Source organism: Protopterus annectens, chromosome 5.part0 (assembly GCF_019279795.1).
Source record: "Protopterus annectens isolate FY-2018-M chromosome 5.part0, PAN1.0, whole genome shotgun sequence".
Lineage (NCBI taxonomy): Eukaryota > Metazoa > Chordata > Ceratodontiformes > Protopteridae > Protopterus > Protopterus annectens.
Genome location: NC_056735.1, coordinates 230,232,155 through 230,254,765, shown reverse-complemented (window position 1 = coordinate 230,254,765; position 22,611 = coordinate 230,232,155).

Here is a 22,611-nt window from a genome sequence, read left to right as displayed (position 1 = left end):
AGCACCAAGATTAATTTGATATGTGAGTTGCTTGATATTGTCCTAGAAAATAATGTCTTTATATTCAATGACAAGTTTTATCTACAGAAAGTTGGTGTAGCAATGGGCACAGCTTGTGCTAACAGCTACGCCAACTTAGCATTGGCTGCATGGGAAAAAGATCATATATTAAGTGCTAGCAATAAATATGCTGGCAAAATTGTATGGTATATACGTTTTGTAGATGACGTCTTCCTGTTATGGGATGGTACTAGTGAAGAGTTGCAAGAGATGGTGGAGTACTTACATAGCACCACTGAATTTTTAAGATTCACTAGTCAACATTCCAGGGACTCTATTGAGTTCCTAGATGTTTTGGTTAAGAAGACCGCGTTAGATGAACTTACAACAGGGATGTATAGAAAATCTACATGGAGAAATAGTATCTTACATAAGACTAGTAATGCATCCAACATTTGTACACAAAAATGTAGTGAAAGGACAATATATGAGAATAAGCCACTTACATAATACAGATGAAGGCTTTGTGAAGACAATGACTATATTAGAGAAAGCCTTCTTAAACAGAGGTTATAGTAAGAAAGACATAAATGAAAGCTCTAAATATACCATTGAAAATGGGGATGGGAGATGTAAACCTCTCTTCTCAAATACTATAGAAGATGTTAAAAACAAGGAAGGTCATGATTTTAAAGTTAGATTCCCTATAACTTATTCAAGTGACATCAGAAGGTTCTGTAATATTTTTGAGAAGAATTGGAATGTTTTATTGTCGGATCCTGACTTGAGAGAATTGTTAGAAGATAGACCCAGCTTTTCTTTTAGAAATAAGAGGTCCTTAAGGCAACTCTGTTATAAATCCAGAAACAATGAAAGAATGATCCTATCTGATAGTCAGGGGACTTTTCCTTGCAGAAATTGTACAGCATGTGACTATTTATATAATAAATCTACATATAAACATCCTACACTAGGGTTTATAATTGATATAGATTTTTATGCTGACTGCAGAACACAAAATTTGGTTTTTCAGCTTCTGCACTGTCTGTCATGCCTTTTATATAGGCAAAACCAATAGGTGTCTAAAGGAACGTATCCTTGAACACCTTAGAGATATAAGAAATAAAAAGACACAAGTGCTTTAGCAAAACATGTGGAAGAAGAAGATAGGAAACATATTTTTAATTTCATGGTTTTAGAAATAATAAATAAAAGTAAGAGGGGAGGTGATATAAGGAATAAGGTAGAGGAAGCAGAACAAAGATGGATTTTATTACTTCAGGCAGATAGGTCTCCTGGATTGAACAATGCTGTTTCCTTGAAACCTTTTTTTAAAATCCAGACCACTAAAACATTAAGTAATATGGATTATTACATAAAATGTCTGTTATATGTATATTTTATTTCATCTTATGCAGAATATAAGGCAAATTAATGTACTGATGTATGCAATTTTAATTAGTCTATGTCATAGTTCTATATGTGTTTTCATTGGTTGAACCATATTTTAAATATCAATGTTTTAACTGTTTTTATGAGTCTGAAGAAGCGATCAGCTGACTTAGATCGCGAAAGCGCTTACTCTTGTTTAATAAAGTGGTGTGAAATTGCAAGTGAACCGTTTCCTACTTTGACTACTACATCTCAGTTACAACTTTTGGTTTTATAAATGGCACTACTGTGAAGCTGCAAGTGATTTATTTCCTGACGTGGATTATTCCATTTTTATCTTCAGCTGTGGTCTAACCATTGGTCTTTTCATTTTTTTTTTTAAGTTTATAGAGTATCAACATAACTTATCAGCTCCAAGTTCATTACAAACCTTTTGTGATAGGAAAGTGACCAGGTAGATGTTCTTCGTGTTTCACTGTTGCAGTCATTACATTTGGGTTATCTGCTTGCAGGTAGCCCTCGGTCTGCCTGATTATCAGTCATGGGTCCTGCATCGGTTGCTGTCTCATCTTCCATAGCATCAGGTAGTCAGGGGTATAAAGCATGCAGCCAATGCCATTACATCAGTCTTTCTTGCCCTGTGGTGCCCGAAGCAGTTCGCAAGTGCCGGTCAGCCGACTCCTGAAATTTTTATTTTTGAGTTTCAGATTCGAAGTCTTCAAAAAAGCTAAGTACCCCGTTTTGGATCCTTTTTCTTGCTCTAAACTGATGTCAGTAAAAGTTAACAATTGTATTTCTTGTGAAAAGCAAATACCTCATAAAGATGTTCATTCGTACTGCATTCATTGCTTAGGCCCAGACCACGATGTCCCTCACTGTTGGTTTTGTGCCTTATTCAATCCTTGAACTATTCGTCTGTTCATTTTTGCTTCATACTACTTCGGTACATGGTTTAATTATCCAGAAATGGCTTTGGTAAGCCATCTGACTACTGACATTCCGAAGAAACGTAAAGATAAAGACTGAGACAGACCGCGTAGGTCCAAAGCTGCCGATGACGCTTCCGTTAAGCTAGTTGCCAGTTCGCCGGTACTCAGTGAGGTGCTTCTGCAGCCCCTGATACCAGCTACTTCAGATTCGCAGGCCTCTACTGAGAACCATTCGGAGTCTGGTATGCCGCAAGATGCTTCTTCGACTATGGAATCTGCAGATGTCTCTACTTTGGATGGGTCTGGAGCCGCTGTGCAGGCACTGGCTTCTGAGGGTGTATTCAGGCCTAAGGACTTGCATATCAAACTGACGCCATCTTCTTCAAGGCCTAAAACTCGATCCATGCCTAGAAAACCAATGTCCAAACCGCATGGTCAGGCCCATATGCCTAAAAAACAAATAAGAATGGCTGAAGACCTTATTACTCTAATTAGGTGAAGCCAGCCTTCTTCCTCTGAGACCTAGAACTCATTTTCCTTCTGATTCTTCTGATCAGGATTCTAAAATTTCTGCTGCTTCTGATTACCAGGATTTGCCCTTATCTACCTATGAGGATTCTGATGCAGAGGACTCCATACCCTCTGCTTCCCCTCCAGAAGATTTTTCTTTTGGTGAAACTTTGCACACTCTTAGGGAGCATTTCCGCTGGGAAAGCCAGAATTACTCTGACTCCAAAAAGAGGCTTAGGGAATTCTTACTCCTACCTCAACACAGGCCTTTAGCTATCCCTCCTGTACTGGACATTGTAGATGATGCCTTCTTGGAATCTAGCCTGGCCTCAGACACTCTACCTCTGGCTCCCAGGAAACCTGACAGGTATTAGAGTACCTGACTCTCACAAGTTCCTCTTTAACAATCCTACTGTGGACACAAAGATCATTTCACAGGGACCCAAAGGCATTAAGGCCACTACTACCAAAAACCCTACCCCCTCTGATAGAGATTCCAGGGCCCTGGACAGATGGGGTAAGAAGGTATACACTTCTGCTACTTTGGCCATTAGGGCCTTAAACTGCCAGTTTCATATGTTAAAGTATCAGCAGCATATTATTGGATTACTTAAACAGAAAATTATGTTGATTCCTGACTGTGCTGAAAATAAAGAATTACAGGATTTAATGCATTCTGCTGAACAAGTTGGTAAACATACTTTGCAATGTGGTTTTGACTCCTTAGAGACATCTTGCAGGGCTGCTGTCAATGGGTCTGTTGTTAGAAGGCACACTTGGCTTAAGGAGCAAACTTTGCCAGATCATGTTAAAGCTAAATTACTGGATGCTCCCTTAAACCAAGACCGCCTGTTTGGCAACAAAGCAGAATTACTTAAAAAGATGGAGGAAAAAGCTAAATCTATGTAAACTGTTAAAGATTTCCCGCAAGAACAGCCTCCCAGATTTAGTAGGCATTGGCCTCCTAAGAATTGGTCCTTTCCAGGCCTCCTCAGTCCAAACCCAGGAACAGCAGACCACCTGGGCTACAGTCTCAAGGTACTCACAGGCCTAAGCAGTGGGGGGCTCCCACTTCCAAAGCTGGAAGTAGTAAGACACCCCCCCTATGGTAAACTGTCACAATGACTTAACCTTAAATCTTCCAAGCCCTGCTCTGACTACTCCTTTAGGGGAAAAGATCGCCCTGCATGCAAACAATTGGGAACTCATTACCCAAGACAAATGGGTTTTAAATATAGTTTCCCCGAGGATACAGATTCCACTTCCACACCTTACCAGCCCCAAATGGTTGGCCAGACCTACCCCCAAATTTTTATGCTCAACTCCTGAAAGACTTGCTTGGCTACAAAAATCTGCATTAGAAACCGAAGTTAAGTAAAACTTGCAGTAGTGTATTTTAGTCTTCTGTTAAGTACAAACTTGCAGTACTTTCATTTTTTCTGTTTCCTAATTGTGTGTTTCTGAACAGTGTGCTCTCTCTCTGCAGTTAGTTCCCCACCCTCCCTGTGCCTGTGTTGGTGGCTCTGGAATTGCCCGCCCCTCCTGTAAGTCTGTATTAGAACACTCCTCCTGGGTCCATCTCATTTGCTCACTTAACCGAGTACAGTGAGATCATATTCTGAGTCTAGTTTCCACTCTACTTAATACAGAGAGAAGATTTGAGAAGGCCAGTCCACTTTGGTTCTTCCTTCCTCTTTCTTTGCACTTAAAAACATGCACTTTATTCATCTGCTTTTACTGTATTTGTGTTTCCTCCTACTTTTTATCAAAGTAAACCAAACTGCAGTAGTGCAAGGAAATTTAATAAATGCAATAATACGCACTGATTCAATACATAAAATAAAAGATTAGCGCTTTCGTACATAAGAGTACTTCTTTAGATCTACACAGTAATAGTTACAATTTAAATAATACAGGCAATTAGTGCTGCTTTATGTATTGAATCAGTGCGTTTTATTGGATTTATTAAATTTTCCTGCACTACTGCAGTTTGGTTTACTTTGATACAATATATTCTTTCCTGCAACCGGACTTTGCTCCTTTACCTTGTTTTACTTTGTCAAACTTTTATCCAATTTGGAGCATGGCAGAAAGTGCAAGTATCAGTGTGACTTCTACACCTGAGGCTAACCAGGCAGCCTCATTTATGGGGCGTTTAGATCATTTGCTTATATCTGAAAGGAATCCTTTGCTGACTATGGATAATACTACTTCGAATGCTTATGTTCAAGAGACAAGACCTGATAATTACAATTAATTTTTACAAGCATTTCGGTTCATTGAGAATAATCTCTATAGGTTTGAGATTACAGTGGCAAAGGCTGCATGTCAAAGCTTGTTTGCGACATAGTGATACCCAGCGGACTTAGAATTTACAAAATGCCTACATATGGCAACTCTCTTCCTGACTTGTTAAAGGAATGGCAGATGTACAATCTTGAGGTTAGTTCTGGTTATCTGAAATTATTAAGGATTTCACTCCAATTGAGGAACAGTTACGTATAAGTATTTCTACTGACGTTTCTAATATTAACAGCAACATGGACCATTCTTGTTATAAACATAAACTTGATCTGTTTTCAAACATAGATGCTTATGAGAAACATCTGATTGAAACAAAAAAGAAAAAACTGGTACGTGACTTGAAAGATTTTGCTACCGGGCATATATTCTCTTGGTCTGATGAGAAAACAGATAGACAAGGCTCGAGCTGTGCACGGACAGTGAAAAATACTATACCATCTAACAATTTTAGCTCTACATTTACTAAAGAGCCTGAAAATTCAGATCGCTCTCATGAGCATGTGCAATTGAATCAAGCCAGAACGGTTACATGCTTGAAAGATACTCCTACTTGTTTTTCAGGTTCATCCAGCTTGCCCTTAACAGAAAATGTTCCGTTTGCAGACAACTAACTGTGATGCTGAAAATAACAGTGTGTCAGTACTCCTTTTTTTACAATTGACACTACCAGAACTGTTGAAATCGAAGGAGAGAGGTCGTTCAATGAGTCGGACTCGTTTCAACAAGAGGCAGAATTTGGGGACATCAGAAGTAGAGCAAGTTGTGCGGAACAAAATATGCAAAACCTAGTGTTTAATCTTTCAACTACAACCTTATCTGTACAACAGTTAAAGGTATTGAACTATGGACTTAATTTTATACCTTCAGGTTATTCTAACTTGATAGATGTGTTAAATGATCTACGATTATTTGTGAGAAATTTATCTTTAAAGCTATGTTATGGTAACAATGCTGGGGGTATGATAGATTTCAAAAAACCAAGCCCTTATGTACCTGTTCACCCCCCCCCTTTAGTTGAAGCATTTTATAAATTATGTCAAAATGATGTTTGAGTACTTTTCAAGTAAAAGAAATCATGGTTTTAATAATCTCAGTAGAGCGGAATATTCTGCCTTAATGGAGTTAATATCTTATACACTGTGTTTCAGGCCAGCTGATAAGGGAGGAGGAATAGTGGTCTTTGACACTATTACATTGATGTTATGTTGAATATGCTTAGTGATACTGTCACTTGCTTGCCACTTACTGAACTACAAGCACAAAGGCTAATAGTAGAAGTGCAACAATGTATTGAAGACTTGTTAATGGAGGGCACCATTGATAAACAGCTCTATGAATACTTCATAGTTGAGCATCCCGTGGTACCATATATCCATGGACTTCCAAAACTGCATAAGAACCCCACTAATCCACCCATGCGACCCATTGTATCTGGCAGAGGGTGGGCCACAGAGACACTCCATATATGTGGAGAAACAACTTTGTCCTATACTTAAAGTTGAACATGTTTTAAAGGACACTAGACAATTTTTGCAAAAGTTAAATGAATGGAAGTTAAAGTGATTTACTAATGATGTGTTACTAGTCACTACGGATGTGACGTCACTTTTTACATGCATCCCTAATGATACAGGGGTAGACTTTTAGACATTTTTTGACACAGAATAGTACATATAACACAAATAAGGTTCATCTGATTTGCTCCCTTATAGAGATTATATTGGAACATAACTTCTTTGTTTGAAGGCTCCTTTTATTTACAACAAATGGGTGTAACTATGGGCACGGTTTGTGCCAATAGCTACGCCAACATAGTCATGGCAAAGTGAGAGTCTGATTTTGTTTTTAATGAAAATAATATTTTTTCTAGTTTCATTCCCTATGATGGTCGTTTTGTGGACTGTGTTTTTTGTTTGGGAGAATGATTATTCTTCCTTATGTGAGCTTGTTGAATATCTTAATAGCAGCACCAGCTTTTTGAAATTTACATTTAGCTCATCTAATGAGAAGATTTCTTTTTTGGATGTACAAATTATTATGGCCCCTGATGCCATTGAGAGACAGATTTATACTAAATCTTGTAAGACCAACAACATTTTACATGCCAAGAGTATGCATACGAAATCTGTAAAGAGGAATGTACTAAAAGGGCAATTTTATAGATCTGCCCAGCTGCATACAAAGAACAGTTGTATGTATGAATCTTTTGAAGAAATTTAAAATAATTTTAAAGAAAAAGGCTATCCACATGATATATCTGAGGCACAAGATGAGGTTGTCTCATTTAGGGACATTCTATCAAAACCCTACCTGAATTCAGAAGTGGGCCCTGTCAACAAGATTGGGAACTTGTTAGGTAAGGCAAGAATGTGCCTCACCTTCTCCAATGATTCTTCTGCTATATGCAATATTATTAAAAAACACTGGAAAATAATACAATCAGATGGTAAATGTAAGGAGACTTTGGGTGAAGTGTCATAATTTACCTTTAAAAATCAGAAATTTCTAAAGAGACTGCTCTGTTATAAATCCAACAGGGTTGTTAATGGGAATGAACATTTAGGGAATGCTATTTCAGGGACCTTTCCTTGTCGTAAATGTACCATGTGTTATGTAAGTAATGATGATATGTATGTACACCCTGTGACTGGACATGTCTATGAGCTTAAGGCATATTCTGACTGTAATACAACGTGTATTTAGCTTCCTGTGAGCTCTGCAGAATGTTCTATGTGGGCAAGACTAATAGGTGTTTGAGAGATCGGATACATGAGCATCTTTACAGTATCCGGAGAAATGATAGTAAAAATGCCCTTGCAAAACATGTTACCCAGATGGGAAATAATCATTATTTTAAATTTTCAGTATTAGAGATTTGTCAGCCTAATGTTAGAGGAGGTGATATAACAACTAGGACTGAATGTCAAGAGGTGAAATGGATGTTACTTTTACAAACTACAGGGACTAGGGTTAAATGAGTTCATTCCCCTTAAACCTATTTTAAAGTTACGAGATCTGCAGGACTACTTGCCTGTATTATTTAAATTGTAACTGCTATTACTGTGTAGATCTGAAGAAGTACTCTGTTATGTACGAAAGCGCTAATCTTTTGTTTTATGTATTGAATCAGTGTGTTTTATTGGATTTATTAAATTTTCTTGCACTACTGCAGTTTAGTTTACTTTGATACAAAATATTCTTTCCTGCAACCGGACTTTGCTCCTTTACCTTCTTTTCCTCCTACTTTATTTTGCTTTTCTTAAAAGTACTCAATTTTATTTATTCTGCTGCATTTATTACTTCTTGGTAGTAGCCTGATTAAATTGTAACTGTTATTCTAAGTATTTTGGTTTAAGCACTTTGGCTTCATACAGGCTGTTTTACATTAAAGGAGTACCGTACCCACAGACTCAAAACACATGTTTATTTCATTATGGCTTGATGTTTCCTACATTTTAACAGCACTCTGTGATTATTTACAGGATTTTAAATATTTTTATATGTAATTCCGGGTCTACTTCATATGACTGACAGTCATTTGGTAGACAGTTCATTTGGCTGACAAAAAGTATAGGTGGGGGGCTTCGCCCCCCACACCCCCCCCAACTATATATAACAACTCCACGGTCGCACAACAGTGGGGAGGGGGGCAAATCCCAGGTTTTTGCCTTGAATACTTTTTGTCAGCCAAATGAATGTCAGTCATATGAACTGTCAGTCATATGAAGTAGACCCGTAATTCCAGAGTTTGACCACGTCTGGCATATTGACGTGGTTTTGATAAATCAGTTTGTCATTCAATATCCCACAATGCAGTGTTTGGCTCAAAAATGTTACATCATGCAGGCCTCAGTTTGCCTAAAGCTGCTGTCATTTCATAGATGTTGCATGCATACACTGCTCTCTTTTAGTCAGTAATTTGTAAGTAACATTCCCTGCTGCTGAATGACTACTTAAAACAGAAGCAGTGCAAATGTCACAGAACACACTTTCAAAGTGCTGTTTACTGCTGCCTTTTTAATTAAGTTTAAATGGCACTAATTTGCCAGAAACTGAATTCCAGTCCATCTACTTCTCCCCTCCCCCATAACACTTGGCCTCCCTAGCTGTCAAAGTCCTAAGGGTAATTTGACCTGTTAATTCCTGTGATTGGCAGTTCTTAGCAGGGAGGCTTGACTCATGTAATTTAATCCTTGTTCTTAGTAGTTCCTTTGACAGAGGGGACCAGGGGCGGCTCGTGCTATCGGACTGCCGGTCTGCAGCCCCCCCACCTAGAAAACAAAGAGAAAAAAAATCTAAGAAACAAAAAATCCACTCAGACTGCCTTTACCGGCAGTCCGCATGCATAAAAAAAGGTACCCAGCAACCTGTGCTGTAGGATACCCAGGAATCTGTGCAGTCGACGACTGCACAGAACAGAGGAGCTCCGGACTGCTTGCCTTGTAGACAGGCCCAATGAGAAGTGAGCTGAGAGCTCAGGGCCAATGAGGAGTGAGCTCTCTCTCAGCAATTTCGCTGCGTGTGTCGTCGCTGGCTGGAATATTTTAGTCGCTGCTACCTGAATGGATTCTGTGGCTTCGCCGGCTGGATTTTGTTGGTCGCTGCTGCCTGGGTGTCTTACAGATGGATTCTGTAGCTTCGTTGGCTGGATGGGAGTCGTGCAGATCGAGTTTGTTGGTCGCTGGATTCTGTTCATGAAACTGGTAGAGGTATGTGTGTGTGCGTGTGTGTGAGTCTGCTGTGAGAGAGAGAGATTTTTAAAATAAAAAATGTTATGCAAACATTTTTCCCAGAGGAATATATATTTTGAGGGGGGTGTTCTGACCACTTCTTACCTTTCAAAACTGGTTAGAAAAAAATTGTCATATCCCAAATCAAGTCTGTTTATATTACAATACAAACACTGCATCAAATTTCGTTCAAATTAATTTTGTTACTTTAAGCTACTACTCCTTTATTTACGAAAATACCCAACATGTTGGGACAGTCGCCTGATGTAAGAACTGTAATGCTGTTTACTCGGAATCACTGCAGGTGCACCCGTCTGATTTTGTGGACTCGGCTGGGGTCGTGATGCCACACCAGGTATCCATTTTCTTATAAATATATACAGAGAAGAAGAAATGATAAGAAAGGTAAAGACAGCAAGCCCCGACTGGCCAGGTTAAATGTGTGCCCTTTTAAAGTTATCAAAGCCAAAACAATTCAATTCCCACACAAGAACAACAGAACGAAGTTACAGTAATGGGGTTAAAATCATGAACGCAAACATGATTACAAATTACTACACCTCTAAAAACAGCACTGTGTGTGTGAATGGGGGGGGGTGCATGAGACTTGGTGATGTGTCTCTAGCTGGATTTTCCAACTTTTAGGGTGGGTGTTTAAAACGGCTGCGGAGAAGGTCCACATCAGTTCACCACAACGCCCCTTCATTAAATCGAAAGCAAGTCGAGGCACTTCAAGTGACAAGTTTCTGCTCCGATGTTTCAGCCTCACCCTTACATCAGGGCGGCAGGTCATTCACTTTGGTTCAGTAACTTGAAAAAACAGGAAGGGTTGCTGTTTCTTTTTAATTAATTTCTGCGCTTCTCTTAAACTGGGCTGTAGACTGCTTCAGCTGACTCTGAGTGCATTCTTCTGTTTATGCATGCTTGCTAGAAAGTAAACCAGTGTGTTTTTAATTGAAGGCTACTGCTCAAAGGCATAACCACCACAGTGACGTGTTTTAAGTAATCCTTTTGTCTTTTGTACATCTGCACCTGTCAACAATCTGAATTTTGCTGAACTAACATCAGGCAAAAGCACACTGTAATTTGGTTGTTCTCCCTCAGTATATATAAATGGGGAGTTTCCAGCATACACAGGCTTAGCCTGATATTGCTTAATTAATGTCAGAAGGCATACCAAGCTAGTCATTGATTATAATGGTTCTGTAGACAGAACTACAAGTCATTAATCATACTTTTGCACAAGTAGGCTTCTTTTAAAGAAAAATAAAATACATGGCAAACACACAGCTTAGTTATTTTCAATTTGTTATTGCAAAGTGTAATCTACATTGAATATATGAAAAGTAAAGTATATTAAGGTAAAACATGAGCAATGCAATGGCAGTCATCACTTAAACGATGTTCATTATGGAATGAGTAAGAAACTGTGCTGGAGATCAGATAGCACTCTGTATTGCCTTCTTTCTAATGAGTAAAAATCAAGGTCATTCATGTCACTGGCGATTTGAAGAGAATGACTTGTTCCTTGTATAACTGTTTTTAAATGCTTTACTTCACTGACTACTGAAAAGAAGAAACAAGCAAGTAAAATGATGTTATAGGCCTTATGTTACTTGGAAAATAAATTGCTGCAAGTTAAAAAGGAAGAAACCAAGGCACAGTGATTGTTCTAGCCATGTTCTTTGTGATAATGATGTACCTTTTTGAGACATTGTTAATAGCACAACAGGTAGTGTACTTGCTTTTGATGCAGAAGGATGTGGGTTCTACTCCCACAGTAAGTAGATGCATTGCCGATACTGTACTGTGTTGTAAAGGGGGTGGATGCTGCAGTCCTTTTTGGCAAAGATACCTAGTAACTATGAACCTGTTATCAGTTTGCCATCCATTCCCTATTGCGGTATTACTAGCTTATTCTTTTAATGCATGCAACATAGGTAATTTATTCTTCAAGGGCAACAGGCACTTTATTTGTAGATGAAACAATGACATGTAAAGTTGCTTGCTAGCAGCAACCTCTTTATTAGTTACCGATTTCTTTAATGTGGATTTTACTACTTCAGAGATTGTGCATATTTACTGATACTAGTAGACTATAGAAGGTTAAGTAGACTCTTTATGATGGAAATGTTCTAAATTGGGCAGTTTTGTCATTGGTGCATGCATTTTGTTTAATTGTTTACTGGAAAAATGTTCAAAACAATAAATTTAAAATGCCCTCTAACAACTGTACTGTATTGTACAAGGAATATAATTTAATACAATCAGAAGGTGTATCAAAGAGCATGTGTATGTTTCATGTTCAAGGGGCGTATGATTTGAAAACAGCCCAAAGTTAATCTTTATCTGCTACTGGCAAAATGTATTTTCTTTGAACATGGGTTTCAATGAATGTGAGTTTCAAGGGCAGAGAAGTTTTAATGCCAAGTCTATTTTCATTGTGAGACTGCATTGCATTGATTAGTAGATATCTATTAGGGTTTGTACTGTAAAATGCACAATAAAACTTCAGACGAAATCCATATCATCGCAGAAGTAAAGCAGTATGCATATTACAGTGTTTTATAGTACATGGGGTGAAATAACCAAGGAAAGGGACATTGGAATGGCTACGGGGGGGAGGTGCCATTCGACCATGATTTTGTGAGGGGGAAGGGCAACAAATTTAGACAGCCCAGGCTGAACTATACCTCAACTTTCCAGATTCTTTATTCTTATTTTTGGTTTGTTCCTCAATTTGTAGTTTTCTGGCAAATCCTTTAGGAATGACGTCACTAAATAATGTCCGACATTGAGTTTCAGACGTTATAACCTTCAGAAAAATGCATGCTAACGCAAGACCTGTTATTCTATCAACTGTCTTAAGTTTATACAAGAGCAATTTTTAGTACTGTTTGTATGTTCCCCCAATATATTTGGCCTTGTACAGATTTCCTGCATTAAGAAGTTGAGAAGTATGTGCAAATAAATCGCTTTATAGAATTAGGAATACCCAAACCTCTCAACTATCCCCAATTTTGGCTCAAAATGTTGCTCTTCCCCTAATAACCCCTGTGCAAACTGGCAATTTTGGAAGAAAATGTGGAGGGTTTAAAATTATAAATAATGTAATGATTAGAGTTATAGATTATTTTTATTTCAGAAATGCATGTAAATGCTCTTATTTTGTCAGCTGCTCAAGTTAACAGTACTAATATTAAAAAGGTGTCCCTTCTTTGACAGGTTCCCAGCTGTATTTTGTGGCAAGTTTATATTTTTGCATCACGTTTTTGGTCTGTTTTTCATAAAATTGTGGTTTTCTGCCAAATTAGTGGCAAATCATTAAAGATTGAGGTTAGAAAATAATGGCAGACCTTTGAGTTTCAGATTTCATACCCTTCAGAAAATTCATACTAATGCAACACCTACTACTATTCTATTATCTTTCTAAGTTTATAAGAGCAATATTTAAAAATTGTCCTTGTTTTTGGGCCTGTGTCCCACTTCTATGTATGGCTTTGTCCAGATTTCTTGCTCTGAGGTTGAGAGGTATGAGTGTCAAAGCCATCACCATCAGCTAGAGACACACTCCCCCATGTAGTGACTCTCTGTGTCCAAACAAGGCAAGGAGCAATTATGTAGTGTAAGTGTGTGTAGTATTCCCTCATCCAAGTTAGACACAAGTACAATAGTGGCTTTTCATCTGTCCTTGATTTTGCAGAATGTTCTAGTTTTCTGTAATATTTTTATACTGTTGATTTATGCTTCTTATTCAGAAAATGCATGATGTCGCAGTGCTCTGTTGCTTTGTGATTTGCTAAGCTCATTACATTTGTTGGATGGTTGCAATAATCTTTGCAGGCTTTACTCATAAACTAAACAAAATGCCAATCTATCATGTATGGTCCATAACCTGTACAGTAATCCTTTAAGCAATTTATCTTGAGCTTGTTTCTTGTTTGCTGTTCATTTTTTTTACTTTGATCATGTTTTCCCCATGAAACAAGTAGATAGTTGTTGTCAGGCAGCAGGTCTTTTTTGGACAAAAAAAAAACATTTTTACAAGTGGGGTATCACAGAGATTTCTACTTTCAGCATGTTACTTGGTACTTTTATAAAGCTGAATATAAGTTATAATTAGAACTGCAGTGCAAGGAGAAGTTTGTTTTTTTTATACTTGATTTTGACTAGTATTCCAGTAATGTATTTAAAAGGTAATTTATTTTTTCATGCCTCACAACCTTTTTGTTTCCATATAGATAATTAAGTAAGCTGTCATGTAGCCAATGCATTTGAAATATTTTTTTTCTTCTACACTACATTTTGTCTTGATTGGACTCTTGTAATGACGGTTTGGCACCCAGGGCAGTGTATTTAAAGTTCCAGTTGTGTTTTTGAGCATAGCCCCACCCCTTTCTAATTGGCCCCACCCCTTCCCATTGCCCCCACCCATTCAGCTGGTTCCTGCAGCCCCCCTTTAATTTGAAGTCACCAGCCGCCACTGGAGGGGACATTTGTTTGTGCTGCACTATAGCAATAGCCTTACATGACTGCATTCACATCTAGTTTATGTAGAGACTCCTGTAAATTCTTGCATCAAGGCGCTGCAGAATAAAATATTTTGGGTTGAAATCATGGTTCCACCATATGGGTTTGTTCTGGGATGTGCCCTGCACTTGTTTCTATGGGGTACAGCTGCATCTATGCAGCTGTTTACATGATAGTATAGTGTGGTGGTGGTGGTGGTGGTCCTCCTCTCTGCATATTCATTGGAGTTAGCTGGATTTAGTGGGGATACGAAGCTTGACAATCTAACACTTAGGAGCAGGTAGTTTGTCTAGGTGGTGTTACCGCCATTAAATAAAGAAATGTCATGTATAGTTTATTGCTACAGAATGGTAACAGATGTAGAACAGAAATATGTGCAGATTGAAAAGAATACATTATAAGTGTGTGAACAGAGAAACTTCTACAGATATCTATTAGGGCTCGACTCCTGTTCTAAAATGCCCAGAAACCAGTAGTTCTACTATTTTCAACAATCAAGTTACAGTCCCTACTGGTAATTACCTTTAGAATGTTCAGTGCCAAGGCAATACATGTCAGTCTAAAAACTATTGCTAGGATGCTGTCCACAAATCTTGTTACTGACCAAAATCAGATGCAGAAATTAACATTGTATCATATGTGCAAGGCATAGTGGTAACTCCTATAACCACCCAAAGATTACAAAAGCTTAAACCAGCTAATGAAATTATATACTTACACACTTATTCAACACATTTGTAAAGGAACTGCTCAACTGCATTCAAATATCAAGAACCCAAAATTACCCATGTGTAAATTGCATTCAGTTTCAAGAAGCTGCTGCCGAATTGCATTCAAATATCCAGTGAACCAAATGCATGGACTCTGTGCTTGTAAATGCTCGTGATTACAAACTCAACCTACTAACTGCCAGTAAACCAAATGCATTGTGGACTCTCTGTTGGTGACTCAAAAGAATGAATGCAATGCACTAACTGGTTGCGGGTAAGCTGAAATGCATTGCTGCTGAGTTGTACTTGCCCTTACCTTGAGCAAGTATGTCACACATTGGTATGTGCCTTGCAATGAGCAGCAACCTACCTTCAGCAAGGATGCACCACAGTATGAATAAAAATTGTCAGTAAGATGATTCAATATCTGTCAGCATGGTTGGACATGACCAACAATATCAATATGAATGCCATGGATCAGCTAGGACAAACACCCATTAGGGGTGCAGTTACTCTTGACAGTCCTCAATATGGGGGAATGATGCACATACCACCTCCCCTTATGAAACATCCTCGTTCATCAGGTAGGACCATAGAACTGTGTCCTTTGAAATAAAAATAAAGCCTGTGTACATAGCTAATCCTAGAACATGTAATTATTCCAAGACACACTTCACACTTTGAATAGACATCTTTGTAAAATTAAAAAGCCCCCACAAAGCCATGGGAAACAGCTGATGCATTTTCATTCCCAAATGCCATTTAAAATCATATATATGGCTGTATAGAGGCAGAGATCCCTACTCAAAGTAAGCACGGGATACATCCAAAAAACAGGCAATTCTGGTTGAATCCAACAATTACGTGGCTGCACAACATGAGAGACCATCATGTCAAAATCAGAAGTCCAATGCCAGCAAGGTAAAACTTCCTCAAACTTATTGAAACAGCAGTGAAACCCACATCCAAAGAAAATGCATCTGGCCAATGGTGGATAACATCACCTCTGGGCTGTTTTCAAATCAAGGCCCCTTGTGCACGACGCACACGTGTTCTGTGATACACCTTCATAACTGTATTAAATTATATTCCTTGTATAACACAGCACACTTGTTAGAGGGCATTTTAAATTTATTGTTTTGAACATTTTTACAGTAAACAATGAAACAAAAATACATGAACCAATAATGACAAAACTGTCCAATCCAGAATCATAAAAAGACTATTCAAGCTACTCAGATATATAAACTGCACACCAAAACTACCTAAATATAAATAAAATTCACACCAGAACTACCTAGATATAAGAGATTGAATGCAGCCACGTGAAACACAGAGCAACGGCAGAACTATATAAATATGAGAGATTGAATGCAGCAACGGTTGAACTGCCATAAATGTATGCTCCTAAATAAGACTGAAATTAACTGTAATGGCTGAACTATCCTAATGTAATGCAACAACGTTACACACAGAGCAATGGCAGAACTATATAAATATAAGAGATTGAATAGCTGAACTATGAACTAACCTAATGTAACAGCAATGGATATGAAAAAGAAAGCTGTCTGTGAATGTGTTAATGGCAACAGAGACAGAAAAAGGGGTTCACAGAATATATTCTGCATCATGTAATATGCATAGCTATGAGACAAAGCACTGCCATGATTTTAATCAGTTTTGTAAAACTTATGTAAAAAGGAACCACTGTTTCAAAAAAAATGCATTAAAGAAGTGTTTTCAAAAGAACGAGCATGTTATTAAAGTGAATGATTTGGCACAGTGAAGTCTGCAAATGCATCAGACAGTGAGGTGACCACAAATTAGACTGTTGGCAAGTGAAATGATGCATTTAAATAAGATAGAGATGCAAAGTATAATATTTTGCCTCAATACTGTTAAAACCCTGGATTTAAATGTCATAAACTGCACAGCTGTTAATGCACACACCCCAACACTTCCCCCAGCATACACTCACATACAGTAACACTGAGTTGAACACCCCACCCTGACTAGCTACTTGCATAAAAAAATAAGAAAGTCCCCATTAGTACACTAGTGAAATCAGCAAGACAGTGAGCAGTTGTAACTGTTCTGAAAACTGCAGCTGTACATTTTCCCTTATGAAAAAAAATATGGACTAAAGTTAAATGCAACAAATATATACACACACAGCAACACAGCAGTTACAGCTGTTCTGAAAACTACAGCTGTACAACAAACATTTTCCCTTATGAAAAAAAAAAAAAAACACGTGCACACACAGCCAAGCTTCCCCCCAGCACACACAAGCTTCCCCCAGCACACACACACGCACAGTCAAGCTCCCCCTCCAGCACACACACACACACAAACAAGCTTCCCCCAGTGCGCGCACACAGTCAAGCTTCCCCCCAGCGCGCACAAACACACTCAAGCTTCCCCCCAGCGCGCACACACACACTCAAGCTTCCCCCCAGCGCGCACACACACACACTCAAGCTTCCCCCCAGTGCGCACACACACTCAAGCTTCCCCCCAGCACACACACACACACACACTCAAGCTTCCCCCAGCACACACAGCAACAATCCCCCCACATGCGAGTGAAATCGGCAAAACAGTGAGCAGTTGTGAATGTTGCAATAATTACACCTGAAAAAAAAAATAACATGGAATCAAGTGAAACACAGCAAATGTATACACGCACACCCACTTCCCCCCAGCATACATACAGACACACAGATAGCAATGCTTCCCCCAGCACACACACACACAGCAATGCGTCCAAACACAGCAAATGTATGCACATTACTTTTCTGTGGCAAAGAAAAATGCTGGTCTTTTAATAACCGAGACGAAACGACAATTACAACTTGGAAGATGTGACTGGATGTATGCACCGGATTCTGCATAATGACCAAATCTCAAGTAGGACAGAAAGTAAACACACAAGCTTTTTTTTTCTTTCTGTATCCACTTAAAAAGCACAGAAGCAGTCTAGCATCATATTTTAAAGCAGCAGCGTTTGTTTGGCGATGGCCAGTGAATAAAACACATGCACATGGCCTGGCAGCTAAGGAAACTAAGCATCTCTGAAAATGAGCAAATAAACGTGACCAAGTCAAGCAAACAAAAGCAACCGCAAAAATCTGAAGCAGTTTTGGATTGGACTGCTAAAGAAGCCCCTTTCATCTGGTGTACTTTAAGTTAGATTAAGTGTATGTGTTTGCTGCCTGCCCGTTAGCTAATTGCGACTGTAACCAGAGCAAAAGCACATTCACTAAAATGGGCTGGCAGCAAACACATACACTTTATATAAAGAATTCCGTACACAAAGGCAGCAAACATTGCTTATCTGAGCAAAACACGGTGCACATGCACAACAACTTCTTGACAGTAAAAAAAAATAAGTATGCCTCATAAGCAGGAAAGATTCGTAGCCATTCGGACAACGCAAATATCAAAAAATATGTAAAAAAAACTCTCAGAAAATGTCTATTACCGATGGCCACAGTAACTGTGTGTATTGCCTTGGAGTCATCCATCTCCAAGAAACATGTCTGTTTTGCCATTCTTTCAGTGCCATGGTCTTACAGGAGTGGAAGAACAAACTAATATTAAAAGGTCTCCTTAAGCCTTCTTTCAAGGAAGACTTGGCCAGTTCATCATCTTCCTCCAAGTCTCATGCATCTAAAAAAAAAAGGCTAAGACTTCCAAGAGGCATTCCCCGGTGCCATCCGGTGCTTTGGAACCACCTCCTAAACCACGCAAGACTTCTCCCCTCCTCGGCTCCACTGATCTTGGAACCGATCAAGGCCGTTGATACTATGATTCCAGTGTCGGCCCCATGCATTTTGGAGCTGACTACTGATAGCAAACATCAGAGCTGGTCCAGAGATCCATTGCCAGTCTCCCCAACTTTAAGGGTACCCTATCTTGCAGAGGTGCAGATCTCCCACACCATCTTCCAGGAGCCTATCAGAAGAAGATGTAGAGAGAGTAGTGCTGAGACTCCTGAAGTCATCTGCCTTGCCAAAAATGCTATTGGGTCTGACCCAGTTGGTCCCGGAGCCACTTGAGTCCATTTCCCCTACTGTGGTTCTTCCGAGCTGTGCTGGACTTTCGGAGATGGAGTATTTGGTACTGCTGGTTGTGGAACCTTTGGTTCCAGCTCCCCCCAAGGCTTTCTTGGAGCCGAGTTCCACTCTGACACCTTCGGTGCCATCTGGGGTGTCTAGGAGCCCAAGCTTTCCAGTCTGCCCCAACAGGGACACTTGGACCCGGACCTCTTCAGTTCCGAGTCTCCCTCTCGGTGCACTGGCTAGGGTGAGCTCGGACTCTACATCTGTCTCTGAGCCGATGGCTTCCTCTGTCTCCTCGGAGCCGAGGAGGTCAGCCTTTGAGATGATGCGGAGTGTGCTGTCCCATTCATTAGCTCCACCCAGGGGTACCGACAGTCCTTCCCCTTGGGCAACGAACCTCTGTCTGAGCACCTACTCTATCGACAGCAGAGACCCGCAGCCTCAGGAGCCCCTGGCTGGTGGCCTGCACTCTTCCAAGACCTCCCTGGAATATCCTTCTGAGGAGCTCCCTCGGAAGAGGACATGCAAGAGGAAGCATGTAGACTCCCAGGATGAGTCTCTTTAACTCTGACACTGACCTCAAGTAGTCAGAAGGGTCCCCCAAGTTGTCCTCTGATGATGTCTCCTTTGTAGACATATTAAGAGATCTTTAAGCAGAGGTGTGGCTGGCCTAATGTTACTCCTCCTGATGAGGAGTCGATGTACCTGAAGGCTTTCAGGTCTCAACCTTCAGCCTCTTGGGTGTCTCCACCTTTTGACTAACTTCTAGACCTTGTTAGTCGAAAGGTGTGGGAGACTCCTGATGCCATGGAGCCAGTTCCCAGGAGAACCAATAAATTTTTGTCAGCCCCCAAGGAGAAGGAATTTTTGTCCAAGGGTGTTCCTGTAGATGCCATGGTAGTGGCAGCGGCCACTAAGAAGGAACTAGCAGAGACTTCATCTGTCCATCCGCTGAACAAGGAGTCTCGAACAATGGATAGATACGGGAAGCGTATCTTTTCATCAGCGGCATTCACTTTCAGTTCGCTGAACTACCTAACACATATTACAAGGCTTAAGAGTGATCTCCTTAAGGGGTTGGGAGAGACTCTACAAGGTACATCTAATGAAGGAGACCCTGATAAGGTGTCTGCTCAGTTGTTCACCTTGAATTCCATTGTTAACTCCTCCATGAGGCTGATTTCTTATGCAGCCGATGGAGTGAGCAGGGCAGTGGGTTCAGGAGTTTCCCTTAGGAGGCACCCCTGGATGCGCTTGTGTCACTTTGCGGAGCCATTCAAGTCTACCTTTACCAATGCCCCCTTTGACGGTTCTTCATTTTTTGGACCTAAGGTAAAAGACACACTCACCAGGTGCGAGCAAGAAGGGAAAACGCTCTCTGCCATGGGAGTACGTTTTACCGTCCTCTCTAGACCATACCACAAGGGTCTGTGAGGTGGTAAAATGTGGTTCAAGAAGTCCCAGAGGTTTTTCCTGGATGCACAGGGTGACTCCTCCTTCAGAGGCAGAGGAGGAGGAGCAAATGGTAGACATCTCCCTAGAGGCAGGGGCAGACTGCAAAACCAGGGAGGCCGCAATTTGTTTCGAGGCTGACCCTATCAGCAAAGTGGGGCCTGGCTGTGCTTCTCTGGAGCCAGTCAGGGGTCGCATTTCTTTGTCTCCAGAAGCCTGGCTAAGCATCACCCGAGACAAATGAGTACAAAGAAGTATCACCAGAGGTTATTCCATACCCTTTTCTCTTCCACCTCATGTTCCCAAGAGGATCCCAGATGTTCCACCCAATCACAGGAATCAAGCAACTGTAGAAGTGAACAAGTTGCTTGCAAACAGAGTCATCCAAACCATCCCCGCAGACCAGGTAGGATTCGGAACTTCAGATTCTTTTTAGTGCCAAAACGTAGAGGACTGGAGGTCCATCTTGGACCTTAGCAAATTAAATAAATCCATAAAGGACAAGTTCCGTATGGTGACACTGCAGTCTATACTTCCTCTATTAGAGAAAGACACTTGGATGTGCTCAATAGACCTCCAAGATGCGTACTACCACATAAAAATGGACAAGAGCATCAAGGAGCCATCTACGCTTCCAACTGGGAGCCAGTCACTACCAGTTTTGTGCTCTGCCCTTTGGTCTCACCACAACCCCCAGGGTGTTCACCAAGTGTATGGCAGTAGTGACAGCTCACCTGAGATGTCTAGGATTCCAAGTGTTTCCGTACCTAGATGACTGGCTCCTGACCGCCTCCACCAGGCATCTACTTCTTCAAACCAGAGATTCCACTATCCAACTTTGTGCCCAGTTGGGGATTACTATAAATTGGGAAAAGTCTGCCTTATCGCCCTCTCAATTTGTGACTTTTATAGGTGCAGAAATAGACACAGTCGCCATGTTAGCTCGTCTTCCAGCAGAAAGAGCACAGAACCTCATACAAGTCCTTTGTCTACTCCCCCCTCTGTAAAGTCAAGGCAAAGACAGTGCTGAAACTCTTAGGGATCATGGCCTCCACCATATTGCTAGTTCCTCTTGCCAGATTACACATGCGGATTCTTCAGTGGCTCCTATCATCCCAGTGGTTCTTCCAACAACTGCCTCTATCCCACTACATTATTTTAACAGAGTCCTGCAAAAAGGACCTCCGTTGGTGGATCCAACCCAACCAGCTATCGACAGGCACCCCATTCCTTCCTCGCCAACCTGTTGCTATTGTGACCACGGATGCCTCACAGATGGGGGGGGGGTATTATCTAGGCAGGCCTGTCCAAGGCACATGGCAAGATCATGAGGTTCACCTGCATATCAATGTTCTAGAGATGAGGGCGGTGCTTCTGGCATTGCAAGCACTTCATGACCTTCTTCCTCTTGGGATGATAGCAATACAATCAGATACGTCAGTAGCATGGTATCTCAACAAACAAGGCGGAACCAGATCTTACCCCCTTTGTCAAGAGGCTATTCGTGTTTGGAAATAAGTGATGTTTTCCCAGTGCTTTCTAGTGGCAATGCACATCACAGGGACAACCAACATGATAGCAGACAAACTCAGCTGGGCAGTCTTGATGCCTCACGAGTGGTCTCAGAAGCAGGAAATAGCGGAACAAATTTTCCACAGATGGGGACAGCCCTGCTGCAATCTTTTCACCAGTCCGATCAACTGCAAATGCAGCAGCTACTTTTCCCTTATCCCCCCTCCAGGGGAGTCACTGAGAGACAAACTTGTACATGATTGGCCCCTGGGTCTCCTTTATGCCTTCCTGCCCTTTCCTCATATTCAAGGTGATTCAGAAAGCAAAATGGTTGGGAAGCAAATTGATTCTCATCACTCCTTACTGGCGTCGTCAGGTTTGGTTCCCCCTTCTCGGGCCTCATCTGCTAGACGATCCAGATCTCTTCATCCCAGCCTCCACACCCTCAATTTGACAGCTTGGCTGCTCCAGTTCCATC